Raw genomic sequence first — 21,151 nt, 5'->3', positions numbered from 1 at the left:
CGCTTCAGCCGCCGCACGTTCGGGTGATGCCTGGCAGCCGAACCCCGCTCGCACCGCTGGGGGCAGCCCCGGCTCGGTGCCGTACGGCCGTGAGATTCCTTTTCCTGCCGCCCGGCCAAGGGAAGCAGCGCGCTGCCCTCGCACGGATGCAGCCCTGCTGCACGCAACGCGGTCACGGTGGAGCACGGAGGTGCCGGCTGAGCACCGCAGCCCCCAGGCGCTGACGCGAGGCGCTGCTTTGGCACGCTGCAATAATCCCTGAGCGCAGGCTGCTCGGCGGGTCCGCACGGCGTTGTGTCGTTGCTATTTGTAAGGGCAGCAAAAGAAGGGCAGCATCGCACGGCGCTGTGCCGGCACTTCAGGCTGTGCGCTGAGCGCCCAACAGCTCAGTGCTTCCAGCGCACGGCGTGCGCTGCTCCGAGCCTGCAGGCTGTGAGCCGGCGGCGTCCTCAGGCTTCACTGCAGGCACCACAGCCGGGAATGGGCTTTGTTCTGTGTTTTGTTTTCTTTTATTTTCCTTAGGTGACATAAGACTCCCGTTCTAAACAACTCCTTCGGTGTTAGAGGTGGAGGAAGCTCAAAGGGAAGACGCTGGGCTTGGATTCCCGTGAATTAGTCACAGCAGCACCGCTGTGCAGAGATGTGGAGCTCGGCTGGTCTGAGAAAGCAGCACGTTTCTCTGACTGAGATGCACAATGGGAAAGTAAACGTAGAGACCTTCTGTATAAAGGCCAAAGCAGAGATTTAGGCCGAGTGAGCAACGGTAAAACCTGCTGCCAACATCCGCATTGGTGGGGACGTCTGCTGCAGAGCTCTTAATTCAGCCGGCTCAGAATGCTCAGAGCCACGTGTGTGCATGTAGGCTGCGTGGTGAAGGTGTTTCACTCACTGGAGTGTGAGCAGATTCACAGTGTGATCACCGTGAGACAAATCATTGGGTGCTCGGGTGCTCCTCTCACTCTTTGGGTTCCCACAAACCCGGGTCTCAGCACGCAGAGCAATGCTGCACTATGCAGAGCACACAGTGCTCTCCGGGTGGGACAGAGCTCACCCCCCAGCAGAGAAAAAGAGGGGAATAAACAAAAAAAATATTAAAAGCAAAACAAAAAGGCAGCTCTCAGTTGAAGCTGAGCAAGAGCAGCAAGCACAGTCTGCAGGTGTGAGCACACACCAGGGCTGAGCTGGAAGGAAGGAGGCACTGACACCTCATTCCCCTTTCAGTTTCAGCACACAGAGCACACAGACAAGGATGCAAAGCTGATGTTGTTGTCACTTCTGAAAAAGCAGGGGGTGCAGCCCTGCTCCTGGTGGGGTGAACAGGCACGTCCCTCTTGCAATGGAAGAAGAGCCTGAGGTGGGCACCAGGCCCTCCAAAATCACTGCTTCCCTCTGGGGGGTGGAAATGCTTCCCCTCCACCCACAGCTTCTTAAAATGGAACAAAGCCATCAGACACAAGAGAAAGATCTGCATTGTGCACTGATGGAGGTGGAGAGCTTCTGGGGCCAGCACAGCAGGCACAGCAGACAGCAGGCAAACTCCTTACTGGGGGATGAGAAACGTGGCTCTAGCAGATGCACAGGACGAGGTGCCTCCCAGAGCAAAGCCTCTCCCCTTCTCATGGAGGAATGTTTGGGGATGAACTGCTGCTGGAGATCATAGGGACGCCGCTCTGTCTTCAGAGCAACCTGAAATGAGTTTTCATTTGTGTTCCTTTTCAGAGAGGATCCAAACAGCCACCTGCTGCCAGCAGCTAACCACAAGCGAGATTTCTGTTTGCAAAAATAAAGCTGTCTTTCTGTTTCCAAGAAAACAGCACAGATCTCAGTTCCCAGTAAATCCTAGCCTTGCAGTGTGTTGCAGTGTCCTCCTGTTGGAGCAGCTCTGAGCTGCGTGGAGCTGCAGGGCAGACACATCCCAGCCCCTCGGTTCCCTCAGAACACATTGGGCAGGGCAGGGTTTGCGAGGGGGGGTTTGTTGTGTCTCAGCTTTTCTTTGTGTCAAACTGCTGGGAGCAGTGAGCAGTGGGCATGGAGTGACATTTGCATGCACCCAACCCATGTGGTGACCACCGGGCTGCTGCTGACCCCTGCACATGTGCCAGGGAGCTCCAGTGTGCATCAACCACAGAAGATGAATTCGTTTTGCTGATCCTCAGTGGCACTTCTATCTTTCTTGCAAGACTTCAGGGGTCTTCTATTCCTCTGGCTGCATCTTATAACATTTCCTTTTCTGATGCTGCGATACCCCAGTGAGCAGTCACACCAAATCCTTCTTGCCTGACATAGGGTCACATTCCAGTGCCAAAGGCTGGGAAATCCAGAATGTTACCATCCTCACTCTGACTTTACACAGCACTTGATGTAAAATGCTTGCAGGATGCGAGAAGTGAGCAAACCCTGAGCTTAACAAGCAAGAAGCTCCAAGCCCTTGCAAACAGGGACAGTCTCTGTGTGCATGGTGCAGGCTGTGGCTCAGGTTGGTGCCAGGAGCCCCTTGTGAACCCTCATGTGGCATTTTCCCCAGCTCCACTGCAGCTCAACAGCAGTAGAGGGACTGGACTTCTCCCATGCAGCAGGAGGGAGAACAGTGTGGATTTTATCCCCTGCTCATGGCAGCAGAGGGGATGAGCTGATCACTGGGGAAAAAATAATAGGAAAAATGCAGGACAGCGTGTCAGATATTAACGCACCAATCTGTGTAAGCAGTTTTGCCAAGAGTGCACTTGGAATAAAGTGATCGCAGCAGTTACTTACACATTTTTTCAGAGCTACAGCCAGCAAACTGTGGGGTGAGCAGTGCAAACCCATCTCCAGCGAGTTTGGGAACCAAGCCCCACTTCTCCAGGATGATGAATTCTGGCTCTGCAAGTGGCCACATGCACAAACAAATATTCCGAGCATTTGCAAATCTTACTGCAGGGGGAAATGTGCCCATTTCTTTCCTGTCAATGCTGCTTCTTATGCTTCAGAGGAAGCGAGGCTGCTAGCAGAGCAAAACGAAGAGGACCCTGTGTTAGTTTAAGAAATATATTCCAGATGGATGTGCACCAGGTTTGTTGGGGGGAGGAGGGAAGGAGGTAGCAAAAATGCTCTCTTTTGGTCATTAATGTAAACTCTGCTTCCAGGAACACTGTTGTGCGTCCCCAACGGGGATGCTGAAGACTAAACAGAGCTTGTTTTTGGTTCAGCCCATTGAAATCTCTTTCATTCGGGATGAGTATGTCTCCGTGATGCTCTGCATGGGTTTTGGCCTATGCACCTTTAACCTCAGTGCAGACATCCAGGTAAAGCCCCGTGGGATCAAGGGCAGGAGGCTCAGTGTCATACAGTTGAATGTTTTGGGACAGGCTTGCACTGCACACACATGTTTTGTCTAGCAGTGCTGTGCATGCTGCACGCTGCTCATTCTGCAGCTGCTTACTTCATTCAGCAGCAATTTTTGCAAATTGTGAGCATGGAATCTGACCCCACAAATCTGTATGGCACCCCCTGGGCAGAGCTACCATGCGCTGCCCATTGCCATCCCATGCTCTTGTGATTGGGTGCGGCATGGAGAGGGCAGGAGGCACAGCATGCAGAAGTACTTGGTTCCAGCAGGTGTGCCAGGTGTGCCAGCAGCATCTTGGAGATGCCAAAATGCAGCTCCTCAGTTAGGGTTTCTCTCTGGGGCCCAAAGAGGCATCACACCATGCCTGGAAGGAATCTGTGCTCCTTTCACACCATCCAGCCCCACGGCTGTGCAAGACCCGCATGTATCCCAGGAGCCAACCTGGCTTTTATTTCCTTTATGAGTAATGATCTGCAATGAGACAGTCCCTGCTTTCTGACCTTTTCCATGTTACTCACAACAGGAAGCTGTTGGAATGGTGAGCGCATGCTGCTTACGTGAGTGAGGACGGAGAAAAGCTGCAGTGCCCTTTCACCACCCTTTTTCAAGGAAAATGGAATGAGAAGCTCCCCATGGCTGGCCTTGAGCCTCTGCTTACTGTCAGCAGCACATCCTCCCACATGTCCCTGTGTCCTTCAATGCTTGACTCACTGTGCCAGAGGTTCCCAGGCCTTCCCAGATGATTCCCATTTCTCCAGACCATTTTCTGGTTGTTAGTGGGATGCTGATCTGCACCAGCAGCATCCTCACCCTGCACAGGACAGCCTTTGGATGCAGCACAGCTTTGGGATGCAGCACAACCTTGAGATGTGGCACAGCTTCAGGATGTGGCATGACGATGCACTCAGGGTTAATCATATCCTGTGTAGGAGAAACAAGCCTCGAGGACGTGAACAAATAAAGCAGAAGGACTGCAGAACAGTTGCCAAAGCCCCGAGGGACATTTCTGCATGCCCTGACGTCCTGGGGGTTTTCATCTCCTGGCTTCCCAGGAACCTGTGCAGATTGGAATGGCACTGCTGACACCACGCTGGCCACAGGGGTTGATGTCATTGCAGTTAAAACTAAACCAAATCACTGCAGTCTGGAGCTCTGAGGTTCAGACCTGTTGGGTATCTCTGTCCGTAGCAGAGGAGACTGCAGGAGTCAGTGTGGAGCAGAAGCAGCAGGGACAGAGCATGGCCCCGACAACTCAGAGGTAGCATCCTCCCAGATTCAATTCCTAAGTGCAGTAACTCTTCCCAACAGTGGGAAGTTGTCCTAATGGAATAGGCCAACTCCCCAGCTCCTCGCACATACCCAATGTCTCAAAGAGTTTACACAAATATAAAGTCAATGATCTCATCTTCTTCAGTTTCCAGCAATAGGGGCCAGGTTTTGCAGCCCCTCCCATGCAGGCTGTACCTGCAGCATGTTGTATGTCTTGGTTTTCTGCTTGTATTTCTACAGCTTGCTCCTAGAAAACAACTGGAGCAGTGTACCCCCCCAAAAATGCGAATGGTGACAGTGAGAAGCTAAAGCTGAGAATTAACCATGTGCTCAGCAGCTGAAGGTTCAACCCTGAATTTAATTCAGCTATACAAAATACCCTCAAACACTTCAGCTCCTGGTTTCCCAAGAAGACTGAATGCTGTGCAGGTTACCAGATCCCCAGCACAAAGTGCATTGCTCTCGTCAATATCCACCATCCAGGCTGCAGCCTCCAGGGTTGCTGGGATTTGGGGCTGTTTGAGAGAAGAGTAAATTGAAGGATTTGCTTTTTTCTTTTTAGTTTATGTTAAACTTTGGGAGCTCTTCTTTAGCGCAGAACTGCACCGCCTGCACAACCCCAGCTTGCATAAACACAGCTTGGGTTCTTTCTGGACGAAGGGATCTATATTTAAGTAATGATGGTTTTTATGACCGTTTTTGCTGCAGAACTCTCTATATAAATACATTCCTACTTATCCAGGGAAGGCACCAAAAAGGCATCTGCATGGGACATGGCCAACAGGCAGAGCACCACATGCAGGGAGTGAAGCGGGGTGAGCATGCGGTGTTCCAGCAGAGGAGGACGGTTGGACTGGATGACCTTAGAGGTCTTTTCCAACCGTAATGATTCTATGATGCTATGAAGCTTTCCCACAGCTGGTAAAAGCACCTGCAACTCCCGCAGGCTCCATCGCAAGGCACTGAAATAGCCGCACCGAGCAGGCGGCTCATGTTTGTTCCATAGCAAGAGAAGATAGGGAAAGTGGGAAGATGCCAAATACTTTTTTTCTTCTTTCTCATACACAAAAGGGTCCTTATTCATTTTAATAGCAGGTTCTCTCGCACGGCACTCAGCTGTGCCAGGTGGGCACTGCAGAAGGGCTCCTGCTGCAGGGGCTGTTCTCTGCACACAGGAAACCAGATATGGGACAGCTTTAAAATGGAGCATTAGCCCTGAACAAATAAGAAGATTGTAATAATGGATCCAATGCGGAGGTTTCGTCGTGGAGCCAATACTTGTATTCTTCACAGCTGCATCTTCTTCTTTTCCTGATTTATCTTCTTTCTTTTTTTCCTTTTTAGCCTGAAGCGCTCCCAAATGCTTCGTGCCACGTGGCTGCTTCTTATTTGCATGTAGGGCCAGATTCGGTGCTGCTCTGCACCTTGATAGCTTGCGGATGCTCCTGCAAAGCAGACACAGTGCCAGCCCTGCAGTGCACACCTTGCACGGCCCTGGGTGTGGGGCTGGCAGGGACCCCCGGCACTGAGAGGACCCCCAGGCCTCCGCAGAGTGAGAGAACAAAAAGGGAAATGGAAACAATAACGAGAAATGGGGTTACTGTAGGAGAGAGCAAGTAAAAGAGGTTGTGTGGGGACAGCGAGGGGAATGCCAGATAGGAAAGCAATAGTGCTCTGAGGAAAGACAATGGAGCAAGGAGAATAAGAGCAGGGCAGTGGAAGCCCCACTTCATTGCTCTGAGCATGGTGAGCTGCTCCTCACCAGCTGCTGCTTCACTCATTTCCAGTTCCATACACATTTATGGGATGCAAGTAACATTCTTTACCCCCATGTATGTAACTGAGCTGAAACTTTGGTGCCGACCCAATGTCACGAGGGCGTACAGTTATAAATCCCTAAAAGTGAAGGGAGAGGTAGGAAACAGGATCAGCCAGGAAAACAGCGAGCCTGAGGCAGCCGAGGGGTGGTGGGAAACCCAAACTAACTGCAGGGCAGGACAGGAGAAAACAAAGCAGACAAAGCGAGGACATCGCATTACTCCTGCCAGTAAAATATTCTCAGATTGCATCAGCCTTTCTTCCCCATGTCTCACCTGCAGCTCCTCCCAACACGGCACTGAGCACGGGTTAAAAAAGCAGCATTTCAACAGCTGAACTCACAGCCTTTTGTCTGATGGAAGAAATCAATTCCAAATGTTGAAATTTCAATGCAGACTGTAATTTTCTTGCACTCAGATTTATTCTGCTCGATTGCTTCCCTTTTTGTCCTTTCCCCTCTGTGCTCTCCAGCAGTTGGCTCTGATGCTCTGGCTCCGAAGCCCCTCTTCAGCTCCATGCAGCAGAACTGGGGCTGTGTTTGCAGAGCAAACCTACCCTCCCTAAGCCCACAAAGTGGGGTGAAAACGCAGGACTGCTGGTGCTTTCAGACTGTACCACAGCAGCAGCAAAGCATGTTCCAGAGGTGTTTTTTAAAACATTTTCCAGCCTAGTTTATAAAAACCAGTGGTGAATTCATTTTGGCTTGCTCCTTCTCTCGCTAGCACATGGACAAGCATCCTCCAGCTCAAACATGTTTAAATTATGGGTGTTTGGAGCCTTTCTGAGGATCCAGCTACTCAGATTTCTTAGAACTATGACCACATTTGTGCCGAGCCAGGCAAGCAGACCTTATTTAGCTCCATGTCCGTGTGTTCACCCAGGGGGGTGACTCCAGTCCATCCCCTTGGGGTCTGGACACCCCCCCCGCAATGCCTGCAGCATCCCCACATGCCCTGTGCCACGGAGCTCCCTCCCGCAGGCACAGCCAGCTTTATTTGCTCAGCTGGGTGCTTTTCCTGCAAAGCGAAAGGTAACAGTGCCACGTTAACATGCCCTTACCCAGTGTTTACTTGGGTCTGCCTACTGCCCGCGCTCTGCGGAGCACTGCAGACTCCTCGGGATTTTTTTGTTTTGGTTCTTGGCTTGGGGGAGAATTGTAAAATGAAGGGTAAACTCAGACAGTGTCTGGAATTAGACTAAATTGGGATGTTTCATAGCTACCTGGGCCCTGGTTGGATAATTTGAGGAGAAATTGAGCAGGGAGACCTTGCAGGAGGGGGAGATACACGGGCACCCCATGCTTGTTTCTCCTACCACAGGATATGATTAACCCTGAGTGCATCACCACAGCTGCAGCAACCCTGGGCCATGGGGCTGCACTTTTCCCTTGGCTTCTCCCTTCAGCAAAGAGCAGGAGCGAAGGTGTTAATTACAGGGCTGAGTTCAGCTGCTGCTAAATGCACACAGCCAGTCACCAGGCTTCCAAAAACAAACACCGCTCTGCATCTTCAGCCTTCAGAGAGGCACTGCTAGCTGCCTTCCCCCTTTCTTTCCTAAGCTGCTGGGTTGGAATGGTTGGAAGTCTATTTTGCTGTAGAGGAGCCACTGCCCTCATGTCACAGCAGCTTGCAGGCAGAGACGTCAGCAGAGGGGCTGCAGCACAGAGCCTGTGTTGAACCATAGAATCAATCACTTTTCCTTGCAGGCGCTGCTGGGTTTCCAAGGAACTTGGTCAAATCCGAAGGCTGGGACAAATGAAGATACAGGGTGTAGCCTGGGGCCAGGACACACAGTGTTTACACACAGTCTGCTCCACATAATAAGTGAGAGAAGGAATCATAAAACAGATGTTCTGTGCAAAGTGCAAATTAGCCAGGCATTGAACCTCATTCCTTTCCACTTATAACAGCCGTAAGTGCATGGTATGTTTATTGTGGGTTACAAAGGGGTTCAGGTTTTGTTGTGCACTTTTATCGTGGCTTTATAACAATAGCAATGTTGATAGAATAATGATGTTTCAGGATTCTGCGTGTGAGTTTGCTGGATAACTTCTCTGCAACATGTTGCTGATCTGGAGCAGTGGTGCCACGGGTTTCTGGTGCCCTGCTTGGAGAAAGCAGCACAGACGGCCACACGCAGCACGCATCTGCACCACTTGCCTGGCTGTCCTCTTGCTTCTTCTGATCTCTCCTTTTTCTAAGCCCATCAGTTCCAGTTCTATCAGGAGCACACAGCAACGTGCCCACTGAAATGGAGGATGGACTCAAAGTCTCCAAGCTTCACTTAATTTCTTCACTTCACACAACATCGGTGAGGATACTGTGGAATGGAGTGCTAAAACACCTCGGTGCCTCTGATGATAACTCCCATTTGTTTAGACAGTGCTAATTAACTCTGCTACTAATGAATGACTTCTGGGGTTGAATGGCAAAGAAATGAAATTCTCTGGAAGAGATAGGGCTGCACCCACGCATGCAGAACAGCAGAAAGGTTTCATCCACCTTTAAGAAGCTCCTGCTCCCAGTGCCCCACAGGCTTTTCCCATTGTGCTCTTTTCCAAATACAGAGCACAGAGTGCTGCTTTGCTCTTGATGGACCAGATCTTCACCTGGAGAAAACATTCCTAATCCCATTGGGGTGGATGGAGCTGTGCCAATGCACACTGGCTGGAAACCTGCTCCAGCGTACAGTGTTTGCTCTTGAGGATCTAAGCACGCTCGCTTCAAACGAAGTTCTGCTTGATAAAAGTTTGTTTGCCAGGTTGCCTTGCCTCGGTCCCTCCTGAAAATGTACACAACAGTATTTGTACATAACAAGAGAAAATGAAGCAAATGTGTTCCAAGACCTCACTTGCAGGCCCTAACAAACTCCAGAGATGGGAAGGTTTGCTAGACACTTGTTAAAATAACCATAATCATATTTATTATTATCATGCAAGTACAGAAGAGAAAAGGCTTTTATTACAGGCTGGCAGCAGAAGGCCAGAGCAGGTGCTAATCATCATGGTAAGCGAGCTGTTGGCTTGCAGGGGCTTTGTGTTCAGGTATTTACTGCACCCAACTGCAGGCAGAGGTGTTGGTTAGCCAAGGTGCTCAATAAGCTCCCAGCAGCCCCAGTCCTTCCTGATGTGCAGTACAGAATACGCTGTGTCTCCTACCTATTTTTTCACCCCTTTCCCATTGAAGGCTTTCCTTTTCTATTTCTTTTCCATTTTATTATTCCCCTCCCTATTTTTTTTTCTTAGCTCACCTAGAGCAGTCAAATTAGCGAAGAAGAAAACAAATTGTAACTCTTAAGTTTTCTAATGGAAGAATGGGCATGTTTTTGGCACTTCTTCTCCCCATTGTTTCGCTAAGACAGACTCTCCTTTAACTCTCCTTTTCCATCCTGGTGACTGCCCTTCCTTTCTAAATCCAGATTTCTTCCCACTTGTGCGCTCTCTTCCCTCCCTCCTGACTCATTTCCACTTTTCATTTTGGCTATTTCTTTTTCTCTTTCCTTTTCCTTCTTCCAAACGTCCTTTGTTCTTATTCTGCTATTTTAAATTCTTTCTCTATCCTAAGCTTGTGTGCCTCTCTGTCCTCTGCTCTGGACTGAAAGCACTGCCTGGGCAGCAGTCTCCTCAAAACCCAGCTTCTTCTAACCTGGAGACTTGAGAGGAGCGCTGTTTGCCTTTGTGTGCGACCCTTGCCATCACCAATATCCTCGCACAGTCCTTAAGCTCTCCAGGAATTTCAAAATCTAGTTAAAGCTCCCTCCCCTTGTCTTGTTCCATTCTGTTCTGTAATTTCTGACCCATCTAACCATGGCCTTCTTTCCAGGCAGTTTGGTCACTGTACTGCTCATGCCAAATATTTCTTCTGTGCAGTTTTGCCATCTGGAACAGCCTGTATGCCTTCAGCCTCACCGACTGGCCATATAGTTTCCAGTTTCAGCTGAAAAGAATTTTCCTTTGCTGTCGTCCCATAGCAATCTGAATGTCGGATGTAGGCAGCAAACATTCAGTCATTTATTTTCTGCGGTGTGGGAACAGTTCTCGTACTCGAAGCAATTTCAGTTTTAAAGGAGCCCTGGAGCTTGTGGAATGCGGGCAGTTCTTAGATCTTTCATCCTCAGACTCGCTAGCAACTGGCTACGGTTTCTGAAGGCTTTTCCACCAGATATCCTATTTGCTGGAATTGCCAGTGAATACCTTGCTTTGACACAAAATATATTTAGAAGGGTAAATTAAGGGAGAACAGTGATTTAATGAAAGGCGGGAGGGAAAGGGAAAGCATTTTTTTTTTTCCTGAATGCTAAAATACTGCATTATTACCTACAAAGGAATTCTTGTAATAATCAAAGCTGGGAGGTCCAATAGCTGTCAGTGCAAAGAATGCTCAGCATTCACCCCTAAAGACCTTCTTTACTCGGGATATCAGACACAGTATGCTCATGATGGGAGGGAATCAGACCTCTGTATATCACGCGACACCACTGGCCATAACTTTAAGGCTTTAGCTGACAATGAATAAATATTGAGCCTGCAAGTTCAAAACAGTCCTTGAAATACTGCCTTGAATTCAGATTTCCAAATTACATCCTGATAGGTCTCTCTCAGAGATCTCCCCAAAAGTAAGTACAAATATTTCACTTCAGAAATGAAATCCCCAGGGCACTAGATACGCTTCACTGCAGATTAGCCAGAGCCTGTGGAGTTATAAGATTCCTGAGATGGAGTGCTGAAGATTCCAGGAATTCTCTCAAAGGTGAAATGATTAACCAACCTTTTGTTCCTGGAGCACAACAATGCAGAGAGCAGGTCTGCATTCACTGCCTCCTGTGCTGGCCTTGTTTTGTACCACATCTGAAACGTTCACGAGCTCTAAGTCTGAGCTGGAATTAAAGAATCTCATTTCAGAATTATCAGAGAAGTAAAGAACTAAATATTAGTGACAAAAGCAAGATATGACTTTGAGCAGCAGCTTATTTTTTCTCTCTCAATCCCCTTCTGGAGATTTCAATCTACTTCATAGGCATAAAGAATTATTAATTTCTTTTTCTGATATGCTGATCCACACTGTTCCACAGAGCAAAAGCACTATTCCTTTTCTGTACCAGAATCAGGGCAAGAGTCATGTGTGCAGTAACATTTTTGGAAGAGGTAGAAAGAACAGGAGAATTCAGGGCAGAGACCACGGCAGAGCTTTTGCTCTCCAGGAGGAAAAGGATGCCTGTGTCTTCTCCACCTGGAACTGGCCACTGAGCCAGCTGCCAGAGTCTGGTTTTCAGATCACAAAGGATAGTGCAACAGTACAATGAGCTGCTTAGATGAAGAAGCTCTCATGCATCGTTTGGAGCTTGAATAAATGGAGGTGACAGCAAAGAGCACAATGAGAAGGTAATGGGCTCCTTGCAAGAGCCATCTTTTACTGCACCCATGGTGCTGCTCTCACCATATGGATGTTTTCAGTGGAATTAGGCTAAAGCAGAACAATAACGTTGGCCTGTTTTCTCCCTAAAACAAACTTAAAAAGGCTTTGTTATAAAACATCAGTCCTGTCAAAGATCAAACGCAATTAAAAAAAAAGGGATAACGCTTCAGTGAGTGCCCAGTGCACAGAGACACACCCCGAGGATGAAGTGATCTGTTTGTTGGTGGTACATTGAGAGTATGTTTGAATGGGCCAGTCTAAGAAAAATTATTGTGAATCATAGAATCATAAAATCACAGAATGGCCTGGGTTGAAAAGGCCCACAATGCTCATCCAGTTCCAATCCCCTGCTATGCGCAGGGTCACCACCCAGCAGACCAGGCTGCCCAGAGCCACATCCAGCCTGGCCTTGGATGCCTCCAGGGATGAAGGAGTGAAGTCCCTGTTGATAGTTTGGTGGCATTAATTAATGGGACAGGTTATGAGGATCCAGAAGCCAAGCAGCTCATCTCCCAGGCCTTCCTTAACACAGTTTATTTAATATTAGGAAGGGACTTTATTTCAGCCCAGTTCAGCATGGGATGTCCCATCCACCACTTCTGATATCTGGGGGGGGCAGCCACTGTCAGCTGTTTTTTTAGGTTACTCTCTTTGTGTTGTGCACTTTGTGGTTAGCTTTGAAGGGTTTTCTTTGTATCTGTGTGATGCAGAGCGCACAGCATTTCCCCTTTTCCCTCAGACCTGCACTCACACACACACAGCTCACACAGGGCTGGCCCACAGCGCAGCCCACGCTTTGCTTTTGCTCCCACACAGAGACGGGCTCCACGCTTTCCTTGAACCACGGCTGAAAAACGCTGAACTGCATTAAAACTGTGGGGCTTTTGCCGTCGCACGTCGTGCCAGCAGCGCGGGGCCGGGAGGCGCGAGCGAGGAACCCCGAGGGCAGCAACCGGGGGCCAAGATGGCGCGGCGGCCTCCCCTCAGCCTGCGGAGCTCGCACCGCGGCCCGGGCCCGCTTAACGGCGGGACGGCGACCGTCCCGGCCAGCTTTTCCCGCCGCCGCTTCGCGCAGGGCTCCGTCACCTCCCGGCCCCGCGCCGAGCAGCTCCCGGCCGCCACCCGCCGGCTCCCCGCCGCCCCCCCGCGCCGCTTTTCGCGGGCGGCCGCAGCCCGAGATCTGCCCCGCGCTCGGCCCGGCCTTCGTTTCGCGCGCCCGCCCGCCCCTGGCCGGCCGGCTGCGGCGCAGGCGCAGTGCCCGCATTCCATCATGGCGGAGCGGTCCGTTGGCGGTCGGCAGCGCCGAGGCTGAGGCGGGGGCAGCGGCGCCGCTCACGGTCAGTGCCACGGCGGCGCGGTTCGGGCTCCGCTCCCGAGGGCTCCCTTCGCTCCGCGGGGCCGGCGGTTGGGTGAGGCTGGCGGGGCCAGGACGGGGGCGAGCAGCTCTTCCCAGCCAGGGCGCGGTGGGCAGTGCCAGGGCCGGCGGCCGTGCGGGGCGGGCAGGGGGAGCGCGTGGGGGGGTGGTGGTTCGGTGCCGTCTGTCTGTCTGTCTGTCTGTCTGTGTGTGGTGATATTGGGGGTGGGGAGCGCGGTGTGGGTTTGGAGACCCGGGAGGGGGTTGGGGCAGGTGTGGGGCGGGCGGGGGGGAGCGGAGGGCGCCTGGAGGGGCCGGGGCGGCGTAGCCCAGCAGTGCCCGCAATGCCCGCAACGCCCGGCAGAGTCCGGCTGTGCCCGCGCTGCCCCGCACTGCCGGCTTTGTGCCTCTCGCCGCGCCCCGCGGTGCCCCCCGGATGGTGCCGTTGCCAACGCGCTCCCCGCACTTTCTCTTCTCCCCCTCCCGCCGCAAATCCTCCCTTTTTCCCCCCTTCCTTTTCCTTCTCCTTATTTTTTATTTATTTCTTCCCTATTATTTCCTCGGGCGGCGCTGAAGCCGTTCTCCCCCCCTCACCCCCCCCCCCCCTTCCCGTTCTCCCTCCCCGCAGCGGAGCCGCTGCCTGCGAATGCCACGTCGCCTTCTGCCTGTTCCCCTTCGCTGCTCCGGCTCAGACACCTCCCCCAGCGCGGCGGGGTCGGGGCAGTGGGAGGTCAGCGCTGTCACCGCTCCGTGCCGGTTCCCGTCCCGCTCCCTCCCCCCGTCCCGCTTTACCCCTCTCGGCTCTGGGGGCGGCGGGGACCCTTCTGCGATCGACGCCGTCCCGCTGAGTGCCGCCTCCCGAAGGCTGTGCGGGCTGTTTGGAAGCACACGGATGGTCCGCGGAGCCCCGCAGCCCCGCTCTGCCCCTCGGAGCGCGGCACTGCCGTCACCTCTGCACAGAAGCTGGCAGGTGGATCTGCTCTGTCCGTGCTGCTTTTTGAGTCTCGTGTTTAAAGCTTGCTATTCAGACCTTGTGTTAGAATAGTGGAAACTTTCCACGCAGTTATTTTCCTACCTGGAGTGCTATAACCCTTGTTGTACTGCTTCGGTTTCTGTCCGTTTCTTGAATGTTTCGTATCTCTTCTGTCCCGTGGTGGTTTATAATGCTGTCAGTCCTTCTGTGCTTCGCCAAATATCTCCTTGTTGAGCATCACCACAGTGCTTCTGCAGATAACAGCCCGGTATGTGTGTCCATATCGTCCAGTTCCTTGTGCCCTTTTAATATATTCATCATTACAAAACTTAGTTCGATAGGGAAATCCTACCTCAATCCCAGATGGAAAGACTGAGGCACAGAAATATTTATGGCCCAAGGTCACGCAGGAAGTGCGTGGTCAGGCAGGGAATAGAATCTAGATTTCCTGAGACTCAGATTAGCATTTTAACCAGGGAAGCATCCTCTCTGTGTTTTAAGCCAATAAGCTGTCCTTGGAGTTAGCATCCAGCATAGAAGAGAGTTCTCTGCGTTTCGGTCAGGATCCTTGTGAGGAAAAAGCAAAACCCCACGCTTGTGTTCTTTTTTCCTCTCTTACGTAGTTTATATGTGAAAGAGGATAAGGTGGAAAAGTGGGAAAGATGTTGACTTTCTCAAGGCTCAGTGTGTAATGATGCGTGCTGAAAAGCAGCCAGCTGTTACGCTGTTCCTCTCTCCTACGTCTGGTTACTTTACTGTGCTCCAAACCCCTGAAAGTTTCAGAATGCTGCTGTTGTCTGGGAATAATTTATTGTTAGCCAGGATCAAATAAATCTCGTGTTCCGTGCAGCTGAGTTGAAAGCAATGTGCTGTTTGTTGGGTCTTAGTTTGTGATTTTTAACAAGCAGTCTGTGAGCAACCAGGGCTTGTGCTGTCTGTCTCGGGAATCTCCTGGAGCAAGGTGCGTATCGATCACTGGTAGCTCAGGAGTGCTGCTGCAGATTTTGGATAAACTTGGCCTTACTTCTAATTAAACATCATGCAGGCAATGGAATGGAATCATTTCAGCTTCTCAGGTGTCTGCACAGATGCACGCTGTTATTCTGGGATAGGTCACTTTGGTTCGTAAAACACAGTAGTTAACATTACTAGAGCGTTACAGTTGCCAGCAGCTTTGAAGAATCAATTGTTAGAATGGTGTAAAACCATAATTCCTGGTGTGTTCACCTTTAGAGAATAACGATAATTGATCTGCACAAATCTGCTTCCTGCCACAGCCCTCTGTCACAAAGCGCATCCTGCTTTGATGTTGTGCAGAAACCAAATTTGCAACCAAGTTGAACACAAAGGTTCCATGTAGCTTTTAGATGGTTCTTTGTTTGGGTGTAGTTGGAGGCCAGTATTTGCATCTTGTCGACTTGTGTGGGTTGTCACACCCTTGCCAAGGCTCTTTTATCTTTTATATTTAATTTTAGAAAAGGTTTGGTCCTTAAAATAAGACTTCACTTGTGTTTTGTGGCCAGTAGAAGTTGTAGCTCTGTGCTCACAGTGCGTACCTGACGTTGGTGAGCCCCAGGACTGCTGCACCAGCACTGCGTTTGTGTGAATGTTTGTACACCTGTGGTGGAAAAGCTTTTGGAAATCCCTTCGGGTGAGTTTTGTGCAAATTGAAATACGTGTTCAGGGTTGGGAGGCTGGAGCCAGTGCTTGTGTTTGATGACCTGTGATTTGCCCAACTTCAAAGGCCTCCCATCAAACTCCAGACGTACACTTGTTGCTTTTAAGAAAACAGACAGCTGGGAAGGCATTCCTACAGCAGTGGTGCACAGCACAGCTGCACAGGGAGCAGTGGGTCACTGTCCCTGAGGTGTCCCAGAACGGTGGGATGGGCTGGAATTGGGATCTGAGGGGACTTCTCCAACCTGAGTGATGCTGTGATTCTACAAGGCATCATATTGGCTCGTGACTTTGATGCAGAGCATTGTAAGAATGCCTTGGTTATACATTCTCTTATTTTCCTATCGCAATTTCATTTAAACACAGAAAAATTTTAAATTTACCTCTGAAAGCAGATGAGAAAACCTCAGTATTAGTAACACTGCAACAGTCAGGAGAGCTGAAGTGAAAGCGGTATCTCTCACTTCTAACTGTGCTGCATCTCGGAACGATCCACTCTGAGCTGCTGGCATTCAGAACCGTGGCTGCTCGCTGCTCCCGTTTCAAGGCTGGTGAATATCACAGAAGTAACCTTTTAATTTTTTTCACCTGTTTTTAGCAAGTTGTCATGAAGCTTACCAAGGTCAAGATGGTTGGTTTTCAGCTGTTATCTTTGCTGCACGCCAGACCTTCACTGAAAAGTTTTGGATTCCTGAGTGAGGAGCACACACTGAACTCTTTATTGCATTCTTGAAGAGCTTATTGTAAAAGCAGCGATAATTTATTCTTTCGGTGGTGCTAACACAATCCTTTCTGTGTATCGACCGGCAGGGACAGACCACTGGCGCAGCGCCCTTCGTCCGTTTCAATCTTAATGTAAATCTGCTATTGTTCCCAATATCTGATTGATGTGGAAAAATGCCTCGGTTTGCTCAGGATAGGCTTTTCCAGCACTGAGGCCTGGCGCTTTGTGCTTTTATGCCCATATCTCATGAAAAGTAGTTCAGGAGGACACGATGAGGCTGCGACCTCAGCGACGTCTGCGGCTTCGAGCCAAGATCACCTTTCTGGTGGGAGCAACAAAGGAGCTGCTGTGTCTGCAGGAGGGGCTTCTGTCTGCTGCCCGCAAAGCTAGCCAGAAAGCTGGGGCTTGTGCCCTGGCATTAGGAAAAGCATATTGGGAACTGATCAATGTTTTGGGGTTGTTGTAAGTTTGGAGAGCCAAAACAGGGCAATTCCTTTTCATCAGTGTGCAGACAGAACGGGAATTTGGTACTCAATCCAGCGCCTTGAGAAAGACCATGGCTTTCACGTTGTTAAATGTGGCTTCTTGAATGGCTTTGGTGCATGCTGAAGGTGTTCTCAGCATCTTCTGGTGGAGCATCTTTGTGGGACAGTTCCTGGAACGAAGCCACGCTGTCCCATCACACAGAGCTATGACCGCCTTCCTCAGGCTGCTCTGCTTTCAGTGTTCCTTATCAGAGGACAAGTACGTTCCTGGTAATTTCAACCTGGGTATGTTTATGTACTGTAAGGAAATTGATTTTCCCCTCATTACGTCAAATAGAAGAATAGAGCAGTGAGCAGACAACTTTGTACTTAGTTGCAGAGAACATACCGTGCATGAGAGCTGTCTTCACTGCATTCAGTTCCTTTTCACTAATGAGATCATAGCTTTGGCTGATACTGCAATAAATGTATGTGCAGTATGTTTACACAGTTGTCAGGCTTTGCATTCTGTATGTGCTGAATGGATGCAAGAAGGCTGTGTAAGGTATTCTGACACTGGACTCTTCCTTGAGTCTTATTTGCAGATCCTGGTGGAGTTTATCTCTGGCTGTTTTCCAGCAGCTTATTCAATACAAGCTATTTTCTGCATGATTATTATTTTTTTTTCCTTCAGACTGTGCTTGCCAGTTTCTAAGAAGAAAATCACTCTTTCTTTTTCCTTGTCCACAGAAGGAAGGCTGAGGGACAGCTCGGCACATTGCTCCTACTACAGCAGGCAGTGACCGTAGACGTCTATCGACAGGAGCAGCTTCAAGTCAGGAGAGTGTCAGCGGTAATTAGCCATAATTTGCTGTTCTTCCAGATCTTCTGAGACGTTTTTTCTGTAAGTCTCTCGTGTGCTAAGGTGAAATAATATATAAATATTTGAGAACCTTCTAAGCTTAGGACTCTCTTTTTCTTCTCTGCTTTTGTTTTGTTTGAAACTTACTATCAAATGAAAAACGGGTTAGAGAAGCAAGAACTGATAGGGTTCTTGAAGTAGGAAGAAGCTCAGTATTTCCAGATAAATGTTATTGGTTTTATAATGTAGCAACCTTATCTTTATTTTGGCATTAATCTCACTCTCCTTCCCCCAGCTGGAATTTTCGTCTTAATGAGACTTGCATAATCAGCCTTCGTATAAAGAAAGTAAATTCTGTTTTTAGCAAAGGCATTTCCTGTAGAGAAAACAGTTCAAGAGAGTGGCAGCATACCAATAAGTGACCGACTGGATGGCACTGCTTCAGTGTGTTGGTTTGAGGTGGAGCTCACGGAACTGACAGGTCATGGGATTGACCTTTTTTTGGGGAGGGGGGGAGAGACCTGGCACAATAAATTATCAGTAGTGTGATAGTTGCTTTGTCTTGAAGGCCGGAATTCTACCACTTGTACTTTCTTTTTTTTAATGAAGATCCCTGTGGATTACATTTGCTCGGAGAACGGTATTTTCAGCTTTGTGAAGAGCAGTTTAACCATTTTCTGGTTTGGTTCATGGTTGTCTAAAGCAGTAGAAGAGATCAAGGAAAGACCTGAATGGTAGCTGCCTAATACAGAATAGGGTGTAATGGGAAACAATATAATTAAATACAAAGCAGGTTTTCGGGAAGATACTACATAGACAACCTTTTGGTATATTTTAATCTGTCACTTTGATTTTTAGTGCCTAGATTTCTTGGGAAAAAAAACCTCAGTAAGCGTAGATGTAAACAGTCATTCCTGGAGTCTTCAAAACTGTGCTAAGCTCCACTCATTCTCTTACATAGAGGTGTTGCAATTCAGCTGATCTGCCCATAAATCCAGGTACAGAAGCAGCTGATTTCAGTGCTAGCATGCATCAGGTGAGCTGTGCTGGAGGCTTTCTGCGTGCTGCTGAACTGTCACAAGTGCAGGGTGAAGGGCGTTTGCTTAAACCTCACGTGCATGATGTCATATTTGCATTTTGCCTCACATTTTTCACGAACTGAAGAAATGCACATGGTCAGTTACCACGGGACTGCTCAGATGTGGTAATGTAAGTAGTTTCTTGGTGTGTTTTAGCACTAGGTTTAAGTATAACCTGTTTAAACAAGGCTGGTCTGATCTGCTCTGCAGCTGAAGCACTACAGCCTGAATTACTTCTCTTGTTGTGCAAGAAAGTTTTTGGTTCGTGTGTCAAACTTTTAAACTGCAATACAGCAAAAGCAAAATGTTTCTCATCCTCCTTGTTCTTGAAGATGTAAGTCCTGCTTTTGCTTCTCTCTTGTTGGATTAGATGACAACTGACTGCTCTGACCTGTGTTGTGGTAGAGAGCCTTTCCTGGAAGTAGGGCTGTTGTTTTTAGTAATCTGAATGATTGCTTCCTCTCAGTCAAGCCTGGAAGAAAAAAAAAAAAAGTCAGGATTAGGAATGCAGAACATTTGGGCAATAACTTTTGGATCAGCTGGTGTTTGTATCACACCATCTGTCTGACTGTGTGTGCGTCTGCCAGCCCACAGTGCTCGCTAGGTTGCCTTCTGGTGCTGCAGAGGTCTGTGCTTTGGTGCTGTGCTTTTGGCACAGGAGGCTCTGTGGGCACAGCACGCTGGCACCCATGGCTGCATGGCACCCAGGGGCATTTCAGTGTCTGGAAATGCAGTGTGTAGGACAGGGCAGGGCAGCCTCCACCTGCCCTCCATAGGAGACAAAAACACAGCACTTGGAAGTGGCAGCGTGCTCGTGCCCTCTGTGGTCTAGGTATGCCTCTCTTCACGGAGGAGGCTTGGATGATGCTGTGGAATATGCCTGTTCCTGTTGTGGTGGGGCTGTCTGCACACACAGAAGCTTTGGGGTTTTTTTCTGTTCTGTGAAACAACGCTTTTTCCCCGTGAAGATGGTTGGTAAATAAAATGTTACTGTAAGAGGGATTCAACTTTACGCTGCACCTCAAGACCAAATTTGTCCCACGGGGAAGAATCATACTTAGTTTTCCAGATACTTAACCTGAAATTCAGAACCTCAGAGCACATGCAGCTCCTGTAGAAACTTGCACTTCCCATCTTGTCATTCTTGGCACCGATTTAAACATTTTGCTTCATCTGTTGAGCTCAGTAGTTACTTAGTTGTGAAGCCTGGCTTGCTTTGGGGTGGCTGGGGAGGGTTTCTCTGGGGCTCTTGCTGCTTGTCACCACGGTGTGGAACAGATGCCTGTTTTCTGGCACATCACAGCCTGTGGTCTTAGGAGCAGAGTGTTGTCTTTCTACAGCTGTGTGTTTGTTTGCAGGGAAATACCCCTTTAGTTTTCCAGCTGTTCCTCACCACTGCTACATGACTGCACCGCAGTCCCTGTAAGGATGCTGTCATTGCATTTGTTCCCTTTGCAGGATTTTCCTTTCTCTCTCTTTTTTTAAATCAATTTTTCATTTCAAAGATGCGCTCTATTTTTGTGGCCCTGATGGAAAGCTTTCTTGGATCACGAGTTTGTTTTTCGATTGACTGTTTTATATTTTACATCCCTTCCCTTCAGGTGGTGCATCTGCTGTCCCCCCATTGCTCTGAGACCTTAAGGGCCGCCATAGCAGAACACAAAGCAGTTTGTAAGTGCTGAGGGCAGTTGCTTGTGTAGTTTTTATTAGCGGGTGGAGGATTTCTTTTTATTGCTTTCCTGGCACGGTCACATCAGGAACCTGATCCGGATTGGTAGGGGAGGCTGGAAGGTGATGCTATCACTTGTGGCAGAGTTCCCGTGTGTCCTACCCTGTTGATCTGCTGTTTCTGTGGTTTTAGGGATTTTTTTCTTTGGTGGCTGTGACATGAGGGCTTCCCATCTCGATCTGAATTTTCCTTTGGGGAGAATTTCTGTGGGCAGTCAGGTCTGACAACGAGCCAGGCTGATAAAAGCATGGAGCTGGCTTCCGTGTTCTGTGATGGAATCAACATTTCAGTGACAGTAAGGCTTTCTGGAAAATACAAGAAAATGTTTGCATCTCTGTAGCATCGCCACATCTGTAGCCTCTTCAGGTTGCCCTGCCCTGCTTCCAACTCTGCCATTTTTGTAGCTGTTATTTTCATCGTGGTGCAAAGCAGGGACACGAGTTGTTCTGCACCAGTGCAT

The 21,151-nt window shown here is 49.3% G+C and overlaps 1 protein-coding gene and 1 long non-coding RNA gene across 7 annotated transcripts in view; one reads left to right on the top strand and one right to left on the bottom strand.

The window, feature by feature from the left end:
* Positions 1-8,308: 8,308 nt before the first annotated feature.
* Positions 8,309-15,190, bottom strand: LOC146543759 (uncharacterized). Its single transcript, XR_014885062.1, has 3 exons — positions 13,976-15,190; positions 11,182-11,290; positions 8,309-9,196 (listed from the first exon to the last, which is right to left on the bottom strand). It is a non-coding gene; the product is annotated as an uncharacterized LOC146543759 (long non-coding RNA).
* LOC100539152 (fibronectin type-III domain-containing protein 3a-like) overlaps positions 13,030-21,151 on the top strand; it is a 37,456-nt gene continuing 29,334 nt past the window's right edge. For 2 of the 6 annotated variants that reach the window (XM_085230939.1, XM_085230938.1), the window contains exons 1-2: positions 13,030-13,166; positions 17,772-17,874. The gene's annotated coding sequence lies outside the window, so the exon portion shown is untranslated. Of the gene's footprint in view, positions 13,167-17,568; positions 17,587-17,771; positions 17,926-21,151 lie in introns of those variants that run through there. The other 4 variants (XM_085230934.1, XM_085230935.1, XM_085230936.1 and 1 more) reach the window with 3 other exon arrangements.

This window comes from Meleagris gallopavo, chromosome 9, assembly GCF_905368555.1.
Source record: "Meleagris gallopavo chromosome 9, MGAL_WU_HG_1.1, whole genome shotgun sequence".
Classification (NCBI taxonomy): domain Eukaryota; kingdom Metazoa; phylum Chordata; class Aves; order Galliformes; family Phasianidae; genus Meleagris; species Meleagris gallopavo.
This window is presented reverse-complemented; position numbering and strand designations above follow the sequence as displayed.